The 24,178-nt window shown below is 38.6% G+C and overlaps 1 pseudogene; it reads left to right on the top strand.

The window, feature by feature from the left end:
• Positions 1-15,900: 15,900 nt before the first annotated feature.
• On the top strand, positions 15,901-15,999 carry LOC139438449 (U6 spliceosomal RNA; annotated as a pseudogene).
• Positions 16,000-24,178: the final 8,179 nt, after the last annotated feature.

The following is a 24,178-nucleotide window of genomic DNA, read 5'->3' on the forward strand; positions in this document are numbered from 1 at the left end:
TGCTCAGGAATGGTGCTGTCCACACTTCCCGTGCCACTGACGGCACCAGAAGCAGACAAAGAAACAAGATGCAGCAAACAGACACAGAGAACAGACAACTGGGGGAGGGGGGAGAATTAAATAAATAAATAAATAAATAAATAAATAAATAAATAAATAAGAAAATAAAATAAAAAAAGAAGAAAAAGAGAGAAAGAAAAAAGAGAAGAGAAAAATGGGGGGCAAAGAAAACAGGTGGAAACAAGCAAGAAAAAGAAAAAGAAAAAAAAACTAAATAAATGAAAAAGGACCTTGGGGTATAAAATGAGAGAAAAGAGTAGGAAACAATGCAATATTAGCAACCATGACCAAAAACAAAAAACAAAAAACAAAAAACAAAAAAACTAACAAAAAAGCCAACTAGGAATCCTCTTTGCAATTAAATAATATGCTTAGAGATCTGACCTTCCCCCTTTCTCCTTTCCTCAGCTCTCTCTCTTCCAGGGCAGCAGAAAAGCTGCCTTAGTGGTCTGGTAGGAGGTTCAAGTAGGTCCTTGTTGAATCAATGCAAAACAGAAGACTATGACTTTATTTCCAGCATGAGTGCACCTATACCTCACTAGAAACCCTAAATATACTATTGGAAGCTTCGATAGCAGCTCCTACAATGGTAGGAGAGGTCTAATTGATTTTCTGACTCCACCTTCTCCCAGACCAAGTTTCTTATCCCAGGATGTTTAAGTAAATTGGGCTTTCTCAGCAGATTCGCCTCTCCTTACTTCCCAGATTCTCCCCAAGTCAATCACTACACTCCTTCAAATTCAAAGAGAGAGAGAGAGAGAGAAAAACACACACACACAAAACACCGAGGACTAGGATAATCAAGGACCTCAGATGGACCTCAGGGTGCAGTGCATTTGGGGATGGGATTTCCGTGATATTGCAGACTCAAGGTGTGTGAGTCTCTGTAGTGTGGGCCACCAGGGTTTAGGGGACACAGATCTGGGAACCATGCATCCAGTTAACACAGGGGCTGGGAACACAGCAGCACAACAAAGCCTTCAGGGATCACAGTGGCCAGGCTGCCAGCCCTAGGAGGAGGGGTTCTGCCCACAACTTCTGACCTCCATGTCAGAAACCCAAAATTCCACCTCTCGCAAGAATCTCCTCTGTCACTGTCTCACCAAATTGACATCCAGACACCTCCCACCCTGCAAGCCCCCAAAACAGCCCACTCAGGGCTTGGGAACATCCCAGCACAACAAAGACTTCAGGAATTGCTGCAGCAGGGCCACCAGCCCCAGTGGGAAGGGTCCCACCCATGACCTCCAACCTCCATGCAAAAGACCCAAAATTCTGCCTCTTGCAAGAATCTCTTCTGTCACCATCCCACCAAATTGATGTCCAGACATCTCCTACCCTGCAAACACCTGAAATAGTACGGTCCAGCAGGACTCCAACCCTACTCAGCCACTTCTTTGCAGGAGAGATTATGAGGTGCACTCACTCAGATGCCATCTTGCCCTGCCTCCTTATTAACTTTCTATGTTATTGTCCTTTCCTTTCTCTTCCCCTCTCTTCTATTCACACTGACAGCTTAAATCATACCATATTCTTCTACAAAACAAATTCCCATCTTACTATAGGTGCTCCACTACTTATTGTTGTACCTCTACACAGCTTACATGTGTTTAATATTCATTCTCTTAGGTCTTACATGGTTTTTCTGTTAACATTTACTATCAATACTGCTATTAGAAGTGGAGCAAGATGGTGTCTGAGTGAGTGCACTTCACAGTCTCTCCTGCAAAGAGGCAGCCAAATGGGGCTGGAGTCTTGCTGGAGTGGGCTATTTGGAGACTTGCAAGGCAGGAGGTGTGTGGACATTGATTTGCAGAGACGGTGACAGTGGGAGTGCTTGCTAAAGTTAGAATGGTGGGTTGTAAGTATGGAGGTTGGAGGCTGTGGGAAGGTGGGATCCTTCCCCCTAGGGCTGGCTGCTGTGGTGTTCTCTGAGAACTGTTAGTTGTGTGGGGGCATTCCTGGGCCCTGTGATCCCCAGATGTGTGATCCCCAGGTCCGTGTCCCCTAAATCCCTCTATAGGCATGCATACTATGAGTCTACAATGACCTGGACTTCCCCTTTCTGAATCCACTGCTCCTGGAGGTTCTGGTTGGTCCTAGCCCTCTGGTTTTGGACTGACTCCATGAGTGGAAGGGATTAGGTGGAAGATGCAGCAGCAGGGTTAAGTTGAGTTCAGGTTCAATTTTCTGGTTTTACCCCCACTTTTTTTGGGGGGGGGGGAGCTTGGAGGAACATACTGGCTGGCTTGGGGAAAGCCTGGGAAGAGAGGATTCATGAATCTGCTAAGAAAGCCCAATTCACCTAAACACCCTGGGATAGGAAATTTGGTCTGGGACATGGTGGAGATCAAAAACCCACTAGCCTTCTTGTAGGACACCTAAAGGAGAGGGACTGTAGTATGTGCTTTCCAAGCTTCCAATAGCATACATGGGGTTCCCTGTGAGGCGTGAGTGCTCTCTCTCTCTGGAAATTAAGAGGCATTGTTTTCTTAACCAAGCTGGTTCAACAAGGGCCCACTTGAATCTCCTACCAGACCTCTCAGGCAGCTTTCTGGCTTCTTGGGAGAGAGGGAGAACAGGGGAACATCAGATCCGTAAGTGTTTTATATAAATACAAAGAGGATTCCTTGCTTGAAATGTTGTCTAGTATTTTGTTGGTTTGTGTTCTTGTCTTTCCTTATCTTCCAAAGTCCCTTTTTTTCTTTCTGTTTCTATTTTTCTTTTCCTTTTTCTTGCTTGCTTCACCCCTCCCTTTTGTCTTTTCTTTTTCTTTCTTTCTCTTCTTTTTTATTCTTTTTACATTAGGTGCTACAGTGAGCACTTCACTTTTGCTGTATTTCCTCATCTTTCATTTCCTCTTTTCCATGTGTATTGATTTTGGCCACCAACACTAAGCCCTTTTCTCTACATCTTTATATCCTCTATTATTTATTCTATCATTTATTCTTTTACATTACACCTCTCTTTATTTTCCCCCCAATTTTTCTGACTTTTTATTTCTAATACCATTGTTCCACATTCTGACATGTTCTTTCTTTGTATTATTGTCCTTTCTTTTCTCTTTCCCTCTCTCCTAAACACATTGGCCTTTTAATTCACACTATATTCCTCCTCATATTCTATTTACTGTCTCATTATACATACTCTACTTTTCTTATTGTTATTACTCTACATACCTTACATGAGTCTAATATCCATTCTCTTAGATCTCACTTGGTTCTTCTGTTAATATTTACTATCAATACTACTATTATTAATTTTCTTTTCTTACTCCTTTTGTGTTCTCTGGCCCTAATACCTTCCTTCAAGTGAACTTAGCCAAGAACAAGAAAATAGAATAAGAAGAACAAAGTAACAAAGAGAAGCCTTAACACACACACACACACAGAAACAACTAATTAAGTCCTAAACTAGACAAAGAAGCTAAGAAAATGATTAAACCCATCAAGATAAAAAGATGACCAGACAGCAATAAAAAACTACAAACCAAACCAATATCAGGAAAACATGGCCCAATCCAATGAACAAACTAAAAAGGAAGAGGAGCAGAACATTGAAGAAGTAATTAAAGCTCTCAGAACATATATAAGTGAACAATTTGATGAAGTGAAGGAAGAGATTAAGAATATGAACAAAAACTTGCAAAGAATACAGAAAAAATCACAGTCATATCCAAAATGATAATGGATATGATGGTGATGAATGGCACAATCCAAGAAATCAAAAATACACCCTCAGCAAATAACAGGAAATTTGAAGATGCAGAGGAAAGAATTAGTGATATGGAGAGCAGTATATCTGAAATCAAACAGATAAAAGAATTGATTGATAAAAAGATAGAAAAAATCCAGTAAGGAGGTAGGGATCTGAATGACAATGCAAAAAGACAATCATAGGCGTTATAGGTATTCCAGAAGGAGAAGAGAGGCTAAAGGGGACAGAAGGAGTGTTAGAGGAAATAATGACTGAAAGCTTCCCAAACCTATTGAGGGAGATGGATGTACATATCCAGGAAGCACAATACACCCCAAAGAGCATAAATCCCTACAAGCCTACCCCAAGACATATACTTGTCAAATTATTCAGTGCTCACGACAAAGAGAAAATATTGAAGACAGCAAGAGAAAAGAGAACCATCATGTATAAGGGAAGCTCAATAAGATTGTGTTGATTTCTCATCTGAAGCCATAGAGGCAAGAAGACAATGATATGATATATTCAAGATACTAAAAGAAAAAAATTCCAGGCAAGAATACTCTATCCAGCAAAGTTGGCATTAAAATATGATGGAGAATTCAAAATATTCACAGATAAACAGAAACTAAAAGATTATACCAATAAGAAAACCTGTCCTTCAAGAAATATGAAAAGAAATTCTGCAGAAAGAAAGAAAAAACAGGAAAGACAGCATTGGAGAAGATGGTAAGAACTAAAAAGACAAAATGTGAAATAAAAACAACCTAGGACATGCAGAGATCCAAAGAAAATACAGCTAATGTAAGTAATTCCTTGAGAGTCATAACATTGAATGTTAATGGATTAAACTCACCTGTCAAGAGACACAGATTGGCAGAATGGATAAGGAAATATGACCCATCTATATGCTGTCTACAAGTAAACCATCCTAGACCCAGGGATTCAAGAAGGCTCAACGTGAATGGCTGGAAAACATTCTTATATGCAAACAATAACTAAAAAAAGACATGAGTAATTGTATTAATATGAGATAAAATAGACTTTAAAGGCAAAACTATTGTGAGAGACAAAGATGGACACTACATTTTACTAAAATGGGGTATCTTTCAAGGGGAAAGAGTAATCCTAAATATTTATGCTCCTAATGAGGGCACCTCCAAATACATGAGGCAAACTCTGTAAAAACTAAGTGAAGGAATAGATGCCTCTACAATTATATTGGTGGACTTGCCTACACCATTATCACCACTGGGCAGAACATGTCAACAGAGAAGCAATAAAGAAACAAATGTATTACAGAATCTGGGCCTAATGGACATATACACAACATCCCACCCAGATACAGCAGGGTATGTATTCTTCTCAAGTGCACATTGATCGTTCTCCAAGATAGATGACATGCTAGGCCACAGAGAAACTCCCAATGAATTCAGATAGACTGAAATCAGAAAAAAATAATTTTTCTGACAACACTGGAATGAAGCTGGAAGTTTGCAAGGATGAGAGAATCAGATAAGGCACAAAGATGGAAATTAAGCAACACACTCTTAGACAAACAGTGTGGCAAGGATGAAATCTCAAAAGAAATCAGTAACTACCTTGAAACCAGTGAAAATTACAACACAACATATCAAAACTTAAGGGATGAAGCAAAAGCTGTATAGAGAGTGAATATCATAGCCATTAGGAAATTGATGATCTCAGCAAACAAATCACAAGTACAGAGGTAGAATTGATCATTAAAAACCTCTCAAAAAAGAAGAGTTCTGGACCAGAGGGATTCACAGGTGAATTCTTCCAAATATTCAAGAGAGAATTAACACCAATCTTTTTAAAACTCTTTCAAAAAATCAAAATAGAAGGAACATTGCCTAACTCATTCAACATTACATTAATGCCAAAACCAAACAAAGACACCACAAAAATGGAAAATTGCCAACCAATCTCTCTAATGAACCTAGATGTGAAAACCTCAACAAAATACTTACCAATCATGTTCAACAACACTTCAAATGAATTATACACCATATCCATTGGGTTTCATCCCTGGTATGCAAGGATGGTTCAACATAAAAAAAACAATCAATGTAATACACTACATAAACAGATCAAGGAGGAAAAACCACATGATCATATTTATAGATGCCGAAAAGGCATTTGGCAAAATACAGAATCCTTTTCCTAATAAAAACACTGGAAAAGGTAGCAATAGAAGGAAAATTTCTGAACATAATAAATGGTATATATGAAAAACCCACACCTAACACATCAGCAATGCTGAAATGCTAAAATCTTTCCTCTAAGTTTAGGAACAAGAAAACAGAATAGGAGTGTCAACTATCATCCCTATTATATAACAGTGTTAGAATTACTTGCTCAAGACCATAGGAAAATAACAAATATAAATGCATCCTAATTGGAAAGGAAGAATTCAAAATTAAACTCTTTGCAGAAGACAAGATCCTATATAAAAGGCCTTGCAAAATCTACAACCAAGCTATTAGAACTTATGAGTTCAGTAAAGTCACAGATTATAAAATCAAAACACAAATATCAGTCACATTTCTGTACACCAATAATGAGCAACCTGATGAAGAAATCAAGAAAAAAATACCAATTCAAATAGAAAATTTTAAAATCAAATACCTAGGAGTATATTTACCTAAAGTTGTAAAAGGCTTATACACAGAAAACAACACAACACTGTTAAAGTAAATCAAAGAACACCTAAATAAATGGAAGAATATTCCCTATTCATTGACAGGAAGACTAAATATCATTAAGATGTATATCTTACCAAAACTGATCTACATAATTAATCCAATCTCAATAATAAAAGCAGCATTTTTTAATGAACTAGAAAAATTAAATATGAAATTTATTTGGGAAGGAAATAGGCCTCAAATAGCCAAAGACATATTGAAAAAGAGAAATGAAATTGAAGGAATCCCACTACCTGATTTTAAAACATACTACAAAACTACAATGGTCAAAACAGCATGATATTGGTACAAGGATAGGCATCCCTTCAGACCATTGGAACTGAATTGAGAGTTCTGATATAGATCCTTGTTATACAGTAATCTGATATTTGACAAGACCACCAAGTCACTCAACAGGGAGAGAATAGCTTCTTCAATAAATGGTGATTGGAGAAGTGGATATCCATATGCAAAGAATGAAAGAGAATTACCACCTCACACCTTATACAAAAATCAAGTCAGGATTGATCAAAAATCTAAGAGCCAAGACTATAAAGACCTTGGAAAACAAGGTAGGGAAGCATCTACTCGACCTTGTAATAGGAAATGACTTCATGAACTTCACACCCAAAGTAAGAGTTGTAAAAGAAAAAATAGATAAAGGGACCACCTCAAAATTAAAGCCTTTTACACCTCAGAGGTGTTTATCCAGAAAATGAAAAGAGAGCCTGCACAATGGGAGAAAATATTTGGGAAGCATATATCTGATAGGAGACTAATATTCAGCATATATAAATAAATCTTTTATCTTGAAGATAAAAAGACAAACAACCTATTGAAAAATGGACAAGAGATTTGAACAGATGCTTCTCCAAAGAAGAAAGTGGCTAAAAAGCACATGAAAGGATGCTCAACACCAGTATTAGGGAAATGAAAATCAAAACTACAATGAGATACCGTATTACACCCATTAGACTGATGGTTACTAAAACAACATAAGACTATAAGGCTGGAGTGTATGTGGATGAATGAGTACCCTCATCCACTTCTGGTGGGAATGTCGCAGGAGCCAGCCGTTCTGAAGGGCAGTTTGTTGCTTCTTAAAAATGCTAGCTATAGATTTGCCATATGATCCAGCAATTCCACTGCTCATTATATACCCAGAAGAATTAAAAACAAGGATGCAAACAGATATAGGCAACAATGTTCACAGTGGCATTATTCACTATGGCCAAAAGTTGGAATCAACCCAAATGCCCACCAACAGATAATGGATAAACAAAATGTGGTATATACTTACAATGGAATACTACTCAGCTGTAAAAGGAATAGTATAATAACACATGGGATAACATGAGTGAATCTTGAGGACTTTATGTTGAATGATGCAAGCCAGGTATTGAAGGACAAATACTGCATGACTTTTCTGATATAAATTTAGCAAATCAAACTGTTTCAGAGAGGTAGAGACTGGATGACAGGCTTACAGGCATTTGGGGGGAAGAAGAAGGATATGAGCTGATTCTTACATGGGTGAAATCTATGATAAAATGGAGCTAAGTAGTTGTGCAGGGAAAGGATAAGAAGGGTGCACAGGGATAATATTGGGTGGAGCTTTGCAGACTTGAGGGAGGTTAGGGTTGGGAGGATGGGTCAGATGGACCATGGAACTGGGCATGGTTTTGGGGGGAGCAGGTGAATGTGAGAGATTGTCAGGTATGTGGGTGAAACTTTAACAGTGGGAAAGCTCTTTAGAAAATATAATAAGGAAGGATTACTTGTTTAAGGTGTTTGATGGGGTCATCTGGCACAGACTGCACCTGGGTCAGGCTTCTAGGGAGCGTGTGAGTGCTCATCTTGTCATAGTGTGTTCTTTCATTGGGTGGAGAGCCATACAAGGACAAGAGACGGGTTGTACTCCCATCCTGGGAAGGCCTGATATTCTCAAACAAAGGGAAGGGTGTCTCTTGAAAGCATTAGTGGCTTCCAGTTAGGAAGGAGGACCATGTGTCAAGTCCTCAGCATTGCTGCAATTATCTATGAATCTGGCCCTTGAAGCAGTGAAGATTTGTTTTCACTGTGGTCCCTGCAGGGAGGGGGAGAGAGTAATAGAATAGGTGGAAGAGGGGGTAACTGGAGAGCAAAGAAAGTGTTCACAAAATCATGCAATGATACATATAAACCATGTTAAATTTTACAAAAATATTACAAAAATGTATAGTCTAAAATGTAAACAATAATGAACCCCCAAATTTGTAAATTTTAGTCTAAAATATAAACCATACTGTAAACCAAAATGGAATCATCATTAGTAGATATGTTTCAAACTCTGTGCATCAGTTGTTGCAAATATAATATCCACCTGTAAAAAGATCATTGCTGTGGGAGGAAGAAAACGGTTTGATGTTGGGTATATGGGTATCCCATACATTGTATATGTGTAGCAGTTTGATTTAATTGATGAACTCCAAAAAGAAATATTGGATTATTTTTGTAATCTGATCTGTACCTGGCCATGATTGAGTTATTATTAAAGCTTTTATTGGGTCATGCCATTAGGGTGTTGAGTCCCCACCTACAGATAAAAGGTGTGGCAAAGAACAGAGTTGGAGTTTTTTATGTGAATGGTTTTGATGTTGGAACTTGATGCTGAAGCCTTAAACTGGAGCCCTGGGAAGTAAGCTCACAGAGGAAAGAGAAGCTATCCCAAGGAAGAGAGGAACACTGAGCCCAGGAAGAGGCAAACACTGTGAAGAAAGGAAACTTGAACCTTGAGGGAAGCAAGACCCGGGAAGGGAGGAACCCAGGAAGACTGAATCCTCACAGCCACCAGCAGCCGTCTTGCTCCAAATACACTTTGGGGAGGAAAGTAATTTGTGCTTCATGGCCTGTTATCTGCAAGTTCCTATCCCAAAAAATACCCTTTATAAAAACAAACCAGTTTCTGATATTTTGCAGCAGCAGCCCTTTAGCTAACTAATACAGTAGGCGACTTCACTGTGACTTAAAACTTCTTTGAAGGCAAAATTAAAAATTAAAAAATGATGTAGAAATTGAGGAAATTGAGGAAGGAATGGATGATTGCCACTACATACAGGGTAGCACCTATTACAGTGATGAAGGAAAACCTCAAAAAGAAAATTTTATGATATATTTCATTTTTTAATATCCTGAATTATTCTTTACTTATTTTTAGTTTTCCTAAATTAATATGTATTCTATTTCTAACCTTTAAACCTATCATTACAATTTCATTTTCCTATGAATTGAAATTGGCAATAGATTAGGGTCCATTTGTTAGGAAGTTTAGGATCACAGAGGGGTTCAACTATGGTAGGGGATGAGCAGTGGGGTGAGGTGTCATTGGTGGGGAATCATGGGTGGGAGGGAGTTGTCCAGGGCATGTATATAGAGCATATATAAATGTTCATTGATTATTGTCATAATAAATAGAGTTACGAATGACAACTGAGGGATTGCTGAGTTCCTAGCTGGGGAGTCCTGTCACATTCCCCAAGGAAAGAGCAACAATCACCCAAGTGTAAGGGCAAAGACCAGTGAAGAAGGATGGTCCAAAGATGTGCCCTTGGTACTGATGACTATGCTTATGAGTTCAAATTTCACCTAGGCATAGACTGGGAGGGTTCCTAAGATTACCTCCTGAAATCCTCCATGTTGCTCAAATGTGGCCACTCTCTAAGCCAAACTCAGCATGTAAATGCATTACCTTCTCCCCAATGTGAGACATGACTCCTGGGGATGAGCTTCCCTGGTGCTGAGTGATTACTACCAATAACCAGCTGACGATGCAACTAGAAAAACAACTTGAATAAAAGGGGGGAATGGCAAAGACAAATGAGTTTATATTGCTAAGAGACTTAAAAATGTGTCATGTGGTCATCAGAAGGGTTCCTTCTTACATCAGTTCCTTCTTACCTCAGGATCAATAGGATCCCAATGACAGCCAAAGTATACATAACCCCATATACAGGTCCTCCTGAGGTTTACAGAGACATCCAGTTCCTACAGTCATGGTGGATGGCTCTGGAGTTCACTGCCTTGCCTGTGGGCCTTACTTTGGAATTTGTGCTCCTGAGTGCGATGGAGTTGGACTCAGATGTGATCTCTCTAAACATGCCTCTTCTGTCACTTTTACTGAAAGTGTGTTTGGTGCTCGAGTTGGTGTATACTCAGGAGACATGAATCTCTGGACTGGCCATATGCCAGGTGGGACTTGAGCCTCAGCAGAGTTACAAAACCTCCTCTCTGGTTTGTTCCACTTAACCAGGTCAGCTAACAGAGTGGTGAAGGTGTCACCTACCACATCAGGGTACTGAGAGTGCCCACAACTGCAAGCAGGAGAAATGCATCCATCAGCCATGTGGGATCTAATTCCCCTCTTGATTTTGAGGTGTAGTGGACATCACCTTCCCTGGGTCCACTGTTGGAAACTGAGGCACAGTGGCCTCTCAAGGAGAGACATGCTGTCTCCATGCTCATGCTGTCTCCATGACTACGCTTGCAACCTAAGGAATGCAGTGATTGGGAGTTCCCGGCAAATGGACTGAAGCTGTTAAAGGCTGAAGGAAAAGATGAGTTCATACCTTTTGTAATGTATAGAACACTTAGACTTTGTACCTTGAGATAAGATTTTTTCTAAAATTCCTTACACATAGGAAATGCTGATAGTTAATATGAGTTGCTCCTTAATGTCATGTAAGCTATGTTTCTACTAGGTCTGTGCTTATTGGCACGTAGGCTGTCATGGTTCTGCTTGTAGACACATACACTGTGGTATATAAGGAGCCCCATGTAATCAATAAAGTTGTCTGATGAGTCTCTACTCGCAGATCCCCTGATCCCAGCTCTCTCATTCTATTTCTCTTGCTCTTTCTTTTTGTGTTTCATTCTCCCTTCTCTCTTTGTCTTTAATTCCCGATACCCTCAGGTCACTGATTAAGACTCTGACAGCCCACAGGATGGAGGAAGAAAATATGATTGGAGGGGACTCACTAGTATTCTACCATAGAACTATTGTGCTCTAGCAATGGCAGAAATTGTATCATTGCTGTGGAAACAGTGGCCATGGGAGATGCTGAGGGCAGGGAGAGGGAAGAAGAGGTATGAAAATGATATTGCAAGGACAGATGCAGGACATTATATATCCTGTCATAACCCATTGAGTGGACTGGGGGAGAGTCTAAACTACAATGTAAACTATAATCCATATGGTGCAGGAGTGATACAAAATGTATTCACCAAATTCAATGAATGTGGCATTAAGATGAAAGAGGTTGTTGATGTGGGAAGAGTTGGGTATAAGGGAAGTTCTTATATTTTTTAATGTGACATTTTTAAAACCTATGTATGTTTTTTAAAAAAGACAATTAGATGAACACACCTGGAACTCCAAAACACACACACACACACAAACCCATGTTTATGTTTCATGTGATCCAAGTAAGAAACATGTTTTCATACCCTATGAAATATCCTTGTTTTTAAACCCCCTATTATATCATCCCTCATTTTCTCATCTCTTTGCAGAGTGCAATCTTCATTCATTCCTTGTCCAACTGCCATCAAAGAGTCTCTTCACTTCATAAGTCCCATTAAAACTTTCATCTGATTCTGTACCTGGTGTGTTCTTTGCTCTAAAAGCCACACAAACTCAAAGCCTTCAAAAATTGGATAGTAAAAATCGGTGAGTCAGTCAGGAAACCAAAGGATCACCAGCAGCAATAGGCATCAGCTTAAGGAGAGGAGACTCCATAAGGGAAATCTGAGGTTAGTATATACCACCCACATGAGGAGGAATGGCTACCTTCCAGGATGAACAGGGACTGTCAAGAGAACATGGGGACACCCAAAAAACTATGGCAGATATACTGGCTGTACTACAGCAGATAGCAGAGCAGCTGCACTTAAATAAGGAAAAGGGGGACTACTGTAAGATAGCCCTTATCAGAAGACTTGTGGACAGCAACTGAGGCAGAATTTGTGGCAAAGGTCTCTGTGCACCACTTAGAAGGAAAGTTAAAGTAAAAAGGGAAAAGCATTAGCACAGGCACAGGTGAAAGATTCCTTAGCTAATCGCCTGTCCTTTGTAGTTGTTGAGCTTGAGGAGAGGAAAGAAGAGATGTGATATGACAGCATTTTCAGAACTTGGAGTTGTTCTAAATTATATTGCAGGGGCAGATACTGCACATTATATATCCTACCATAACCCACTGAATGGACAGGGGGAGAGCGTAAACTACAATGTAGATTATAATCCATGAGATGCAACAGTGCTCCAAAATGTGCTCACGACATGCAATAAATGTGCCACAATGATGAAAGAGGTTGTTGATATGGGAGGAGTGGGGCAGTTGGGGTGATGGGTATATGGGAATCTTTTATTTTTTAATGGAACACTTTTTATGAACTATGTATCTTTAAAAAAATACAAAAATTTTTTTAAAAAGAAAAAGAAAAAAATCAGAGTGGAAATATGTAAGATAAGGATTGAATGAATATGGAAAGTTTTGAAGACATTGTAGAAGATAGTATTAAGAAAGGGAATGTGTTTTGTAAGGGTGAAATTTGTCTGGAGATGAAGTAACTATAGTCCATATTGTTATGGTTGGTTACAGGAAGTTTGCAAAAATATTTTCTAAACTGAAATATTTAAACGACTAGTCCCAGGAAGCCATTATTAATTAGAAACTTGGATAAAAAGTAACTTCATGACAGTGAAACTTGTCAGAGGCCACTTCAATCTGCATATTAAAGTAGTGGTAGTGGGAAGATAATCTTGATTCCATTGGGAATCTTAGGTTTTCATAAAATAATGGAGAAAGTACTTTTCCTATACTGCTAAGTTAAAATATCTGTTTATTAACATAATCATGGCAAAGGTTGTAGAAGTAAAGTAATAAAAATAGTTAAGTCCATTTAATGTTATAAACTGCATTGGAAGAAATTAGAAAATTTATAAAAATTAAGAGCTAGCTTTAGTTTTGTCAAACTCTCTTGCACATTCAAACCCCGGCCTCTAGTATCCTGAATAGTGTCTCTCCATTTGAGTTATTGGCTAGGTTGGTCACTGCAACCCTTAAAATAATAAAAGGATCTTCCTTCTCTGGGCATGCTCCTGAAGTGGATGGAGAGTATGTTGCTGTTTCAGGCAGCTGGCAATAGTTTGAGTGGCCAGATTTACTATGGGTATTGCCTATAAACTGGTAATGTTTCATAATGCCCAAAGGTGCTATGAACCAGACAGGTGAAGCACTGGAGCCTCCCTCCAAGAGCCAGTGGTGCTGCAGCATGCTGACTGTGTGAAGGACGTACCAAGTGGAGTATTACTTACTGGGGTAACATGAGTAGAAACTAAACAGACCTAAACAATTGGCATTATGGTCTACTCCCATGGAGAGACAACATGTATGGTAAAGCAAACCTGGAGCTTAGATCTATTAACATCAGCTCAAAGAGGAACTTGTGCATTTATTAGTATATTGATTAGTGTTAAGTACTGTACCTATATACCTGATGAGTATGACAATATCTATAGGAATATAACATAACATGTTAATAGTCTTTATAAATGTAATTCATTTTCTAATGAATTAATGAATGTGCCTATAAGATAAAACAATGCCTTTCTTAAGTATTGTCCTTATTTTGCCTGCCATATGCTTGTCTTGTTTTTGCCTATATTGTCTTTGTGAGTTTATATCTAGGGTAGTGCCTCTTTTTAACTCTCCTAGCTGTCATAAGCATAACCACCACTCTGGGAACTGAGCGTGGCAGTTTTCTAGCAGCATTTGAAACTTACAGGACAAGTCCATCAGCTTCAGAAAGATGTAGTCTCTGGAGACACCTAGGCTTTCCCATTCCCATGGTCCAATATGCATGGCTACCCTACCTTTGGGGACTGCTTATCACCATTTTATTTATCCTTTTAGTAGGACCACATATTTTGAAAATTCTAACATAAGTTTATTTTTTCCAGGGTCAATTCCTTCCAGAAAATGGTATTAGTCATGTGGGGGTTTCATCCTACTCCAATCATGGTGCCAGGCCCACCTTCCCTCAAACTCAATAAAATAGATGGAGAGTTTCACAAATCATTAGTCGAGGAACTTCTGCCCCTAATCAGCAGGAAGCAGCTACAGGAGAATAACCATTACCTTTCAGTTCCCCCTCAAGAATAAGGGGGTGAACTCTCTGAGGAGGGAATTGAGGCAGGTTAATTTAGGAAACAGGGGAGACAGCTGGTCAAAATAAAGTCCACCAAAGACCCTGGTCACAAGGTCCAGTTTGAAAGTCCTGGACTACTTATTATCTGTTAATGGAAATGTTTCTTCCCCCTCATGTTCCCCGTAAACATTTTTCTTTTTGCCCCTATGCCTTGCCTACAGTGAGCTTCAGCAGTAACACATGCCCACAATCAAACCAATGTTTGATCTTCCTTGGTAAGTCGAGGATGCTCCTGGCCTTCCTTGGATCATAACTACAGCAAATTGACAGCATGAAACACATTGCTGGCATGACAGAATACAACCCACTGACAAGTTTGGAACATGACTTTCTCATTTAAGACTGAAATATAGCTGCCCTCTTTCAATGAGACTCGATTATATGTTTTCCCTTTTAAGGGAACTGGTGAATAAATCCAGGCCTTTATTAGGATATGCTTATATAATAATTTAGGGTGGTTAAGGACTGAGTCTACCATCCTAGGTTGCATTGCCCAAGGGCAATGGAATAACGGACAGAATCTGTGATGTGGAGTAGTTACCCATGGAGTTTTGTCCTATTGTCAATGTAGGCTGCTTTGTGCGACTGTGGGAATCCAGGCTTCCTCGTCAAGTCCTCAGCATGCAGCCACCTGTGTGACCTAAGCATAAGTTAAAGGTCAACAACCCTCCCCAGAGGGTAAAGGATGTATAATGTTATCATAAAATAAGATCTTCACAAAGCAGTAAATGTCCTTCCTATGAGCATAGCAAAAACATCCATACATGTCATCTATATGCTTCACATGACCCTAGCAGGAACTCTGTTCTGAAAACCTTTATATATCATCCTTAATTTTCTCATCTGTTTGTAGAGCCCTATTTGCATTCATTCCTTGACTGGCCACCAATGATCTCTCCTGTTCATAAGTCCCAATAAAACTTATGTCTGATTCTCTTCTCAGTGCATTCTTTGTTCTTGCAGCCACACCAACTCATGCCCTTTAAGAGTTGGGTTATAATAGGCATATTGGCCTCTCTTCTTTTATTAGTCATTGCCTATCTACTCTAGTGATTCTTGCTCCTTTATTTGAGATTGCAACAGGACTCCAAAGGGTAGGCATACGGATTTTGTTGGCCATTATGTGGGTCTCTAGCTACTGAGATAATATATATAATCACATGAACACAGTCATATTCCACAGACGTATGCCCCAGTGCTAGCTTCAGCATCTATACTAATATTGGAATGATACAGAGATTAGCATGGCCTCTGTGAAAGGATGATGCAAAATCATGAAGCATTCCATAGAGGCATGCCTAGATGTACCCTTCTCCACCCATCTCCTCTCCAACACCCTGCACTGCTGCCCTCCCCTGCCATAATTGCTGAAAGGATACTTCCACAATTGTGTTTTTAACCACTCCTCAAACTCCTAAGTTCATCTGGTCCTTCCTCCAGCCCCCCCACCTGCTCAATCAGTAACCCAACCCAACCCCCAGCCCCACTGAAACTCACACACCAGCATCATCAACCCATTCATATCCCTGCCACCATTACCTTATCCAATGCCAAACCACTCCATTCACAACCTCACAGGTTCTACCCAGATTGAGCATCACCTCTCCATTCTCTACTATCTCCTGCTAACTCATTTTTCAGATGACTTTTGTGATTCTAGTCAATATCCTTTGTTTATATCAGTGAAATCATATATGTCCTTTATTGATTGATTTATTTCAATTTATTTCACTAAACATAATGTTTAGATACTGATGGATGTAGGATGACTGAACACCTGAATATAACTTGTTTCTCTCCCTGTTACCATGGTACAAAGGAAAGAATTGTATGCAAATTAGAAGGTAATGAGATGTAAACCTCAGCGTCAAATTCTGCTTTTGCTGGACAAGACCTTCTGTTGAAGCGATGAGTATGAAAACCATTGAAGTATCAACCATTTGGCCATACCTGCACAGAAGTCCCTTGCTGTCCTCACTTCAACTTGCTTAATTAACATAGTAAACTCCCACCCAGGGGTGGAGTTATCTGTCCCATTTTTGATCATGCAATGTGTGTGCAAGTGTGATTTCCTGGACATATTAATCATACAATTGTATATCCGGCTGTGTGTATGTGTGTTCATCCATATGCATAAAATCGAATGCGTAATCAGAGCCAATGCTAAGTAGGAACTTGAGTATTTAAGCAAGAGTGAAACTGCAGCACAGGGAATCAGGTCTGAGTCACTTTAGACAAATCTTGGCTTCTGTCTGCAGACATAATATTTGTAAGATCTGCCTAGCTATCAGGTTAAAGGTTTTGGTGTTTTTTTTTAATATAGGATGCAGATATATATATATCTGGTTATCCTCAAAGGCCCAGCTTTGGGACCTAACAATTCATCCATGTTTTAGCATTCCTTCTTACAGCTGACTAATATTTCTTTGTCTTTTATACCACTGTTTGCTTATCCTTTCATCTATTGATGGATATTTGGGGTGCTTTCAACTTTTGGCAACAGTGGATAATACTGCTATGAACATGATTGTACACATATTTGTTCATGTTCATATATTTAGGTATGTCCCTCAGAATAGGATTCCCAAATCATATAGCAGTTCTTTATTTACCTTCTTGAGGAACCAGCAAACAGTCTTACACAGTGGCTGCACCATTCTACATTCCCACCAGACGTGGATGTGTGTCCCGTTTCCTCCATATCTTCTCCAACACTTGTAGTTTTATAGTTTTTTAAATAGCAGCAATCTAATAAATGTTCAATGATACATGATGTAGTTTTTCTTCCTTAAAGTCTATTATTTTTAATTCTCAATTGCATTTATTTGTATTCTACACTTTTTCTTTTTCTTTTCTCTCTTTCTGCATGCTTAGTTTGAGTTTGCTTTACTTTTTTCTAGTTCATCCAGGTGTGTAGTTAGGTCTCTACAATTTTTTTTTCTTTTTTAATATATGTACTTATGGCTATAAATTTCCCTTTTAGGCATATCTTTGTTGGATCACATAAGATTTGCATGATGCTTTATCCTTTTCATTTGTTATAAGCTATTTACTGTTTTCTATTTTAATTCTTCTCTGGAACACTGACTAAGAATGTGCCATGTAACATCCATGTATTTTTAATTTTTTAATTTTTCTGTTATTGATTTACAGCTTTATACTCTTATGATAATAAGAGTTGCCTTGACTAATTTCAGTCTTTTAAATTTATTGATTCTTATTTTGTCACCCAATATATAATCTATCCTGGAAAATGATCCAGGGCCACTTGAGAAAAATATATATCTTGTTTGGGGGTTCTAACCTACTAACTTGAAAAGAATCTAACTCAGGTTCAATAGCATACACTTTCTCTGTTTGGATATCCCTCTATTTCCCTCTCTTCTTGTACTTGCCCTATATTACTTCTTTATATTTTAAATGTCCATATTCGGGAAATACACTATTTTTCTTGCTCCACTGTATTCTGACTTTTACAGGAATTAAAGAGTAGAGACACAGATTGAGAATACAGTACTATTGGGATTTTAAATATACTTTCCTTATTCGAGAAATTGTAGGTTTACAGAACAACTGTCCATAAAATACAGGATTTTCATATATCACCTTATGCATTGGTACAGAATATTTGCAGTAATTGATAATAGTACATTTAAATTTGTTCTATTAATTAAATGCCCTGGGTTAGCCTAGGGTTCACTATTGTGAAGTACAGTTCCATAGAGTTTTTAAAATATTTTATCTTGTCACTATATATAAAATCTAACATTTCCCTTTTAATCCTATGGAGATGGATATTTCAGTGCTGTTAATTGCATACACAATTAACAATGTGCTAACATCACAACCATCCATTACAGAAACATTTTCACCACAAAGGCTCATTACTTGAATATTTCCATATTTCCAAATAGGAACCCTGTTCATTTTAAGTCTTAACTTTCCATTCTTTATCAGCTATCTATCCCATGGTAACACATATTCACCATTGATATTGGTCTTGTAGAATGAATTTGGTGATGTTTCTTCTTCAATTTCTTTGAAGAGTTAGAGGAGAAATGGAATTGTCTCCCTGAAATATTATGTAGAATTCCCTGGTGAAGTTATCTTTTTTGTCTTTTCTTTGTTGGAAGTTTTTAGATTACTGATTCAGTCTCTTCATTGGGAATGGGTTTGTTGAGATCTATTTTTTGAGTTGGTACAGATGGTTTGTGTGTTTGTATGTATTCATTTCATCTAGACTATCTAATTTATTTCATACCATTGCTCATACTATCCTCTTAGAGTCCTATTTATTTCAGGGAAGTTAGTAGTAATAATTTCTTTTTCATTTATAACTTTAATCATTTGTATACTATTCCTTTTTTTGTTGTTGTTAATTTTATTGATCTTTTCAAAGAACCAAATTTTGGTTTTGTTGCTTCACTGTATATTTTGTCTATTCCATTTATCTCCATTCATTTTGCCTTTTCCTGCATTCTCATTTTGGGTTTAGTTTCCTCTTTTTTCTAGTTATTTCAGTTTTAAGGTTATGTCTCTGTTTTGAAATCTGTCTTCTTTTCCAGTGTAAACATTTAGAGCTACAAATTTCACTCTCAACACTGCCTTTGCTGCTTCCCATAAGTTTAGTATGTTATATTTTCATTTTCACTTGCCTCAAGACATTTCCTAATTTTGCTGTTGATATTTTCTTTAACCCATTGGATGTTTAATAGTATTTTGTTTAGATTCCAAAGATTTGTGAATTTCTCATTTCTCACTATTTCTTGTGTCTTTGAATTTAAGATGAGTCTGTTGAAGACAGCATATACTTCAGTCATGTCTTTTTTATCCATTCTGCCAATCTATCCCTTTAATGGAGAGTTTAAACCATTTACATTTTCTCTTTTTAATTATATTTCATTTTTAAAGAAGATTTAGATTACATAAATGTTGCATGAAAAACATGAGAGATTTCTATATGCTGCATTTCCTCCCCTTTCCACTTTCCCACATTCTTTTCAGCGTGGTACATTTGGTACAATTGATGAACTCATATTGAAGCATTGCTACTAACCATAGACAACAGTTTACATTACAGTTTGCACTCTGTCTCACACAATTTTGTGTTTTGACAAAATATACAATGGAATGGATCTGTCACTGCAATGTCATGCAGGACAATTCCAGTGTCCTGAAAATGCCCCCATGTTACACCTATCCTTCTCTCTACCATCCCTCAGAACTTCTGGTGGCCACTGCCCTTATATCAATGAAAAGAGTTCTTCCATTGCTATAATAATATTAATATGTCTGTAGAAGACTAATAAGAAGTCTATTTTAGTCCATTGTGCATTCCCAGTCTAGAGGATTTGGAGATGGTGATACCCACTCTACTTCTAGTTAAGACCTCTTAGGGTGAATGGATGGGACTATCTTTCTTGCAGTTGCAGACGCTCTCTTTCCTTGGGATAGCCATTGTCCATCATAATATCTTTGTTCTTTGTTCTTGGTGAGTCCAATGAACTGGAGAGTAAGTGTTGCAACTGCTGAAATTTACACTCCACTGGCCAATGGATCCAAAGATTTCAGTCTCTGAAACATATATTTATCAAGTGTAGTGCTAATTATAGTTTCAACTAAAAGGAGCAGAAGAGTCATGTGTACAGGATCTAAAAATGAATCTAACTGTTATACTGAGGGACATAAATTCCAAAGTAAGGCTCACTGATAGGGTGCTGAATTCCTGAGCTGTTTGCCCTGCTATAGTTTCTGGATATCTCTAGAGCTGTCAGGAACCCAGCTATTTAAGGTACTGTTGATTGTGATAGTCACTTTCTTCCATTGCTGGAATAGTAATGCCTACCTCAGTACATAGTTGCATTTCCATATTTTAGCTTTAAATAAGTCTTTTGTCTTTCTTTTCCTCAGCAAGATTCATTTCAAGAGATTTTTCTTTGAATTTACTAATTCTGTCTTCTTCCCCATCCAGCCAAGTCCTGAATCTCCTGGGAACTTTTCATTTCACTTATTTTGGTATTCAATTCTAGTAGTTCTTTCAGCACCTGTTAAAATTTTCTCTCTTTACTAAGATCCTCATATCAGTTATTTATTCTTTTCCCAATATCTGTTAGTTATTTCTCAGATTTCCTTTATCTCCTTGAGCACTTTTAATATTATTTATTAGAAGCTTTGCTCAGTATGTACAAATTCTTGTCTTTTTCTTCAGTGTTTTCTGAATTAGTACCCTTTTCCTTATATGGGCCATGATTTCCTGGGTTTTTTGGGGGGAGGCGTGTTTTGGTATGTATTTGTCATATATTCTTTTCTACGCACTGCATATTTTAATATTTTAAAAGCTTAACTCTTGAAACAAAACAGATGGAGGAGATCAAGATGGTGGCTGAGAGAACTTGCCTTGTGGTCTCTCCTGGGACGAAGTGGCTGGGCGCCGCTGGAGGTTCACCGAGGCCGGGCTTTTTCGGGATTTTTGCAGGGCAGGAAGTGTCTGGACATCGATTTGGTGGAAAGGTAACGGAGAGGATTGGTCTATAAGATATAATTTGGGTTCTATTGCCCAGAGGTGAGACCTGCACACGGGTTGCTCCCTCTTTGGGGTGGGTGGAGCCATGGTATTGGCACGGTGGTGCTGCTTTTTGGTGGCTCTGTGGTGCTGGGGAGTTCGCGAGTCCTGGGCAGGCTGTTGGGGGGTTGATGGGATGGGCCACCTTTGCGGATCGATTTGGGGAGACAGACGGTGTTTTGTTGTGAAGCGGGGGAATTTTTGATTGCGGACACAAATAATAGCGCTTCCGCCTGGAGCCCCGCCCACACAAGCTAGGCTGCCGATCTGCAATGGAATTAGATTGTGGGCAATAAAGGGACGTAATTGCGAGGTTGTTACAGGGTGCAGCGAGGGAGGGGGACACGTCTGGAAGCTGAGTGGGGAATATTTTGCGAAGACTGGGAATTCCGGTTTTGGAATCTGTTTTCAGCATTTCAAACTGGCGGCCAGCCCACGGGCCGGGCTTCGGATCTGCATCATTAAATTGGCTGCCATGTAGAGGCGCCATCACGTGGCCATTTTATGGAATCACAGGGTGGGAGCTGTCCAAAAGCTGAATTGATGATTTACCCTCATAAATAAACCCTAGTGAGTAAGTGAATTGCAGGGTTCAGACATAATATAGAGTTTGCGGATCTGACTTCCCCCATAGGACTGGCACCCAGCTGTGGGGATCCCTGAGGGCTGTGTTACACTGAGGGGCTCCTACTCTTCCTGTTGACCAGATTTGAGGTTGCTGGGTCTGAATCCCCTAAACTCTGGTGGCCCACACCCCAGAGTCTCACACCTCTTGAGCCTTCAATATCTCAGACTTTCCACCCCTGAATCCATCACGCCCTGAGGTCCATCTGAGATACTTGAATGCCCTAGCCTACAACATTTGGGTTTTTTCTTTATCATTTCATTTTGTTTTGTTTTTATTTTCATTTTATCTTTTTTTTTTTACTTTTTTTAATGTCTTGATTGCTAATATTGCATTATCCCCTAGTCTTTTCTCCCAGCGTATCCCACAAAGTCTTTTTTTTATTCAGTTATTTAGGGTTTTGTATTCTTTTTGTTGCTGTAGTTGGTGTTGCAATTGTGGTTAGTGTATATCTGGTTTTTTTTCCTTTCCCCAACCTGTTCCCCACCCTTTGCCCACCACTTTTTCTTTCTTCCTTTCTTGTCTTCCTTCTTTTTTTTCTTCTTTTCTTTTTCTGTTTTCTCTCTCCCTCATGTCCCTCATTTTCTACTTATTTTATTTTAACTCAATTATACAATAGGTGCAGCAGGGAACACCTCACATTTGCCAGATTTTCTCATCCTCCACTGCCTCATTTCTCTGTGAACTGATTTAGGCTTCCTACACTATCCCCTTTCCCCTACATCTTGAAATCTGCCATCATCTACTGTCTCTCCTATATTCCACCTCCCACCTCCCTTTCTTTGATCCACAAAGTGTCTAACTCTTAATTTCTAATACCTTTGTTCTGTTTTCTGTCTGTTATCCACTCTTGAAACTATTACCTTTCTTTTCTCTTTCCCTTTCTCACGAAAACAATAGCTTTTTAGCTCATACCATATTCCTCCCATATTCAGTCATCTACCTCATAATAGGTACTTTAACTACAGTTATAATTCCACAGAATTTACATGAATCTAACCTCCATCCTCCCAGATCTCATATTCTTGCTTTGTTAACATATATCACCAATACTATTTTACACTTTTTCCTTGTTTACACAATTGCCTTTCCCCACCACTAATACTTTCCTTTAAAGAGAACTTAACCAGTAACAAGAAATTAGAATAAGAAGAACAAAGGGAAAAAGAGAAGATATAACAGTTACGCAAAAACAACAGCTAATTAATCTCCAAGAGTAGACAAAGAAGCTAAGGAACTGATTAAACCCATCAAGATAAAATGCTGACTAGACAGCAACAAAAATCTACAAACCAAACCAGTAATCAGGAAAACATGGCTGAATCCAATCAACAAACCAAAAATCAGAAGAGGAGCAGAACTTCGCACAAGCAATGAAAGATCTCAGAACATTTATCACTGAGAAATTTGATGAAGTAATGAAAGAGGTTAACAACATGAAGACAACACTTGGAGGGGAAATTGCAGATATATGCAAAAAGATAACAGATATGATGGGAATGAACACCACAGTTCAAGAAATCAAAAATACACTTGCAGCAAATATCAGCAGACTAGAAGAGGCAGAGCAGAGAATTAGTGATGTGGAAGACAGTACATCAGAAATCAAACAGATAGTAGAAGGGGTCGATAAAAAGATAGAAAAAATCCAGCTAGGACTTAGGGACCTGAATGACAATGCAAAATGCTCAAACATACGTATTATAGGAATTCCAGAAGGAGAAGAGAAGGGAAAGGGGTCAGAAGGAGTGTTGCAGGAAATAATGGCTGAAAACTTACCAAATCTACTGAAAGAGAAAGATGTACATGTCCAAGAAGCACAGCGTACTCCACTAGTCAAAAACCCCAACAAGCCCACCCCAAGACATATACTTGTCAAATTATCCAATGCTCAAGACAAAGAGAAAATCCTAAAAGCAGCAAGAGAAAAGAAAACCATCACATACAAGGGAAGATCCATAAGATTAAGTGCTGATTTCTCATCTGAAACCATGGAGGCAAGAAGGCAGTGGTATGATATAGTCAACGTACTAAAGGAAAAAAATTTCCAAACAAGAATACTCTATCCAGCTAAACTAGCATTCAAACATGATGGAGAGTTCAAAATATTCGCAGATAAACAGAAACTGAAAGAGTATACCAACAAGAAACCTCCCCTTCAAGAAATTCTAAAGGGAGTTCTGCAGGAAGAAAGGAAAAAACAGGACAGGCAGAGTTGGAGGAGAGTATAAGAGCAACAGAAAAAGACAAAAAGAGAAGGGAAAAAATTACAAACAAAATATGACA

The sequence above is a fragment of the Dasypus novemcinctus genome, chromosome Y (assembly GCF_030445035.2).
Source record: "Dasypus novemcinctus isolate mDasNov1 chromosome Y, mDasNov1.1.hap2, whole genome shotgun sequence".
Taxonomy (NCBI): domain Eukaryota; kingdom Metazoa; phylum Chordata; class Mammalia; order Cingulata; family Dasypodidae; genus Dasypus; species Dasypus novemcinctus.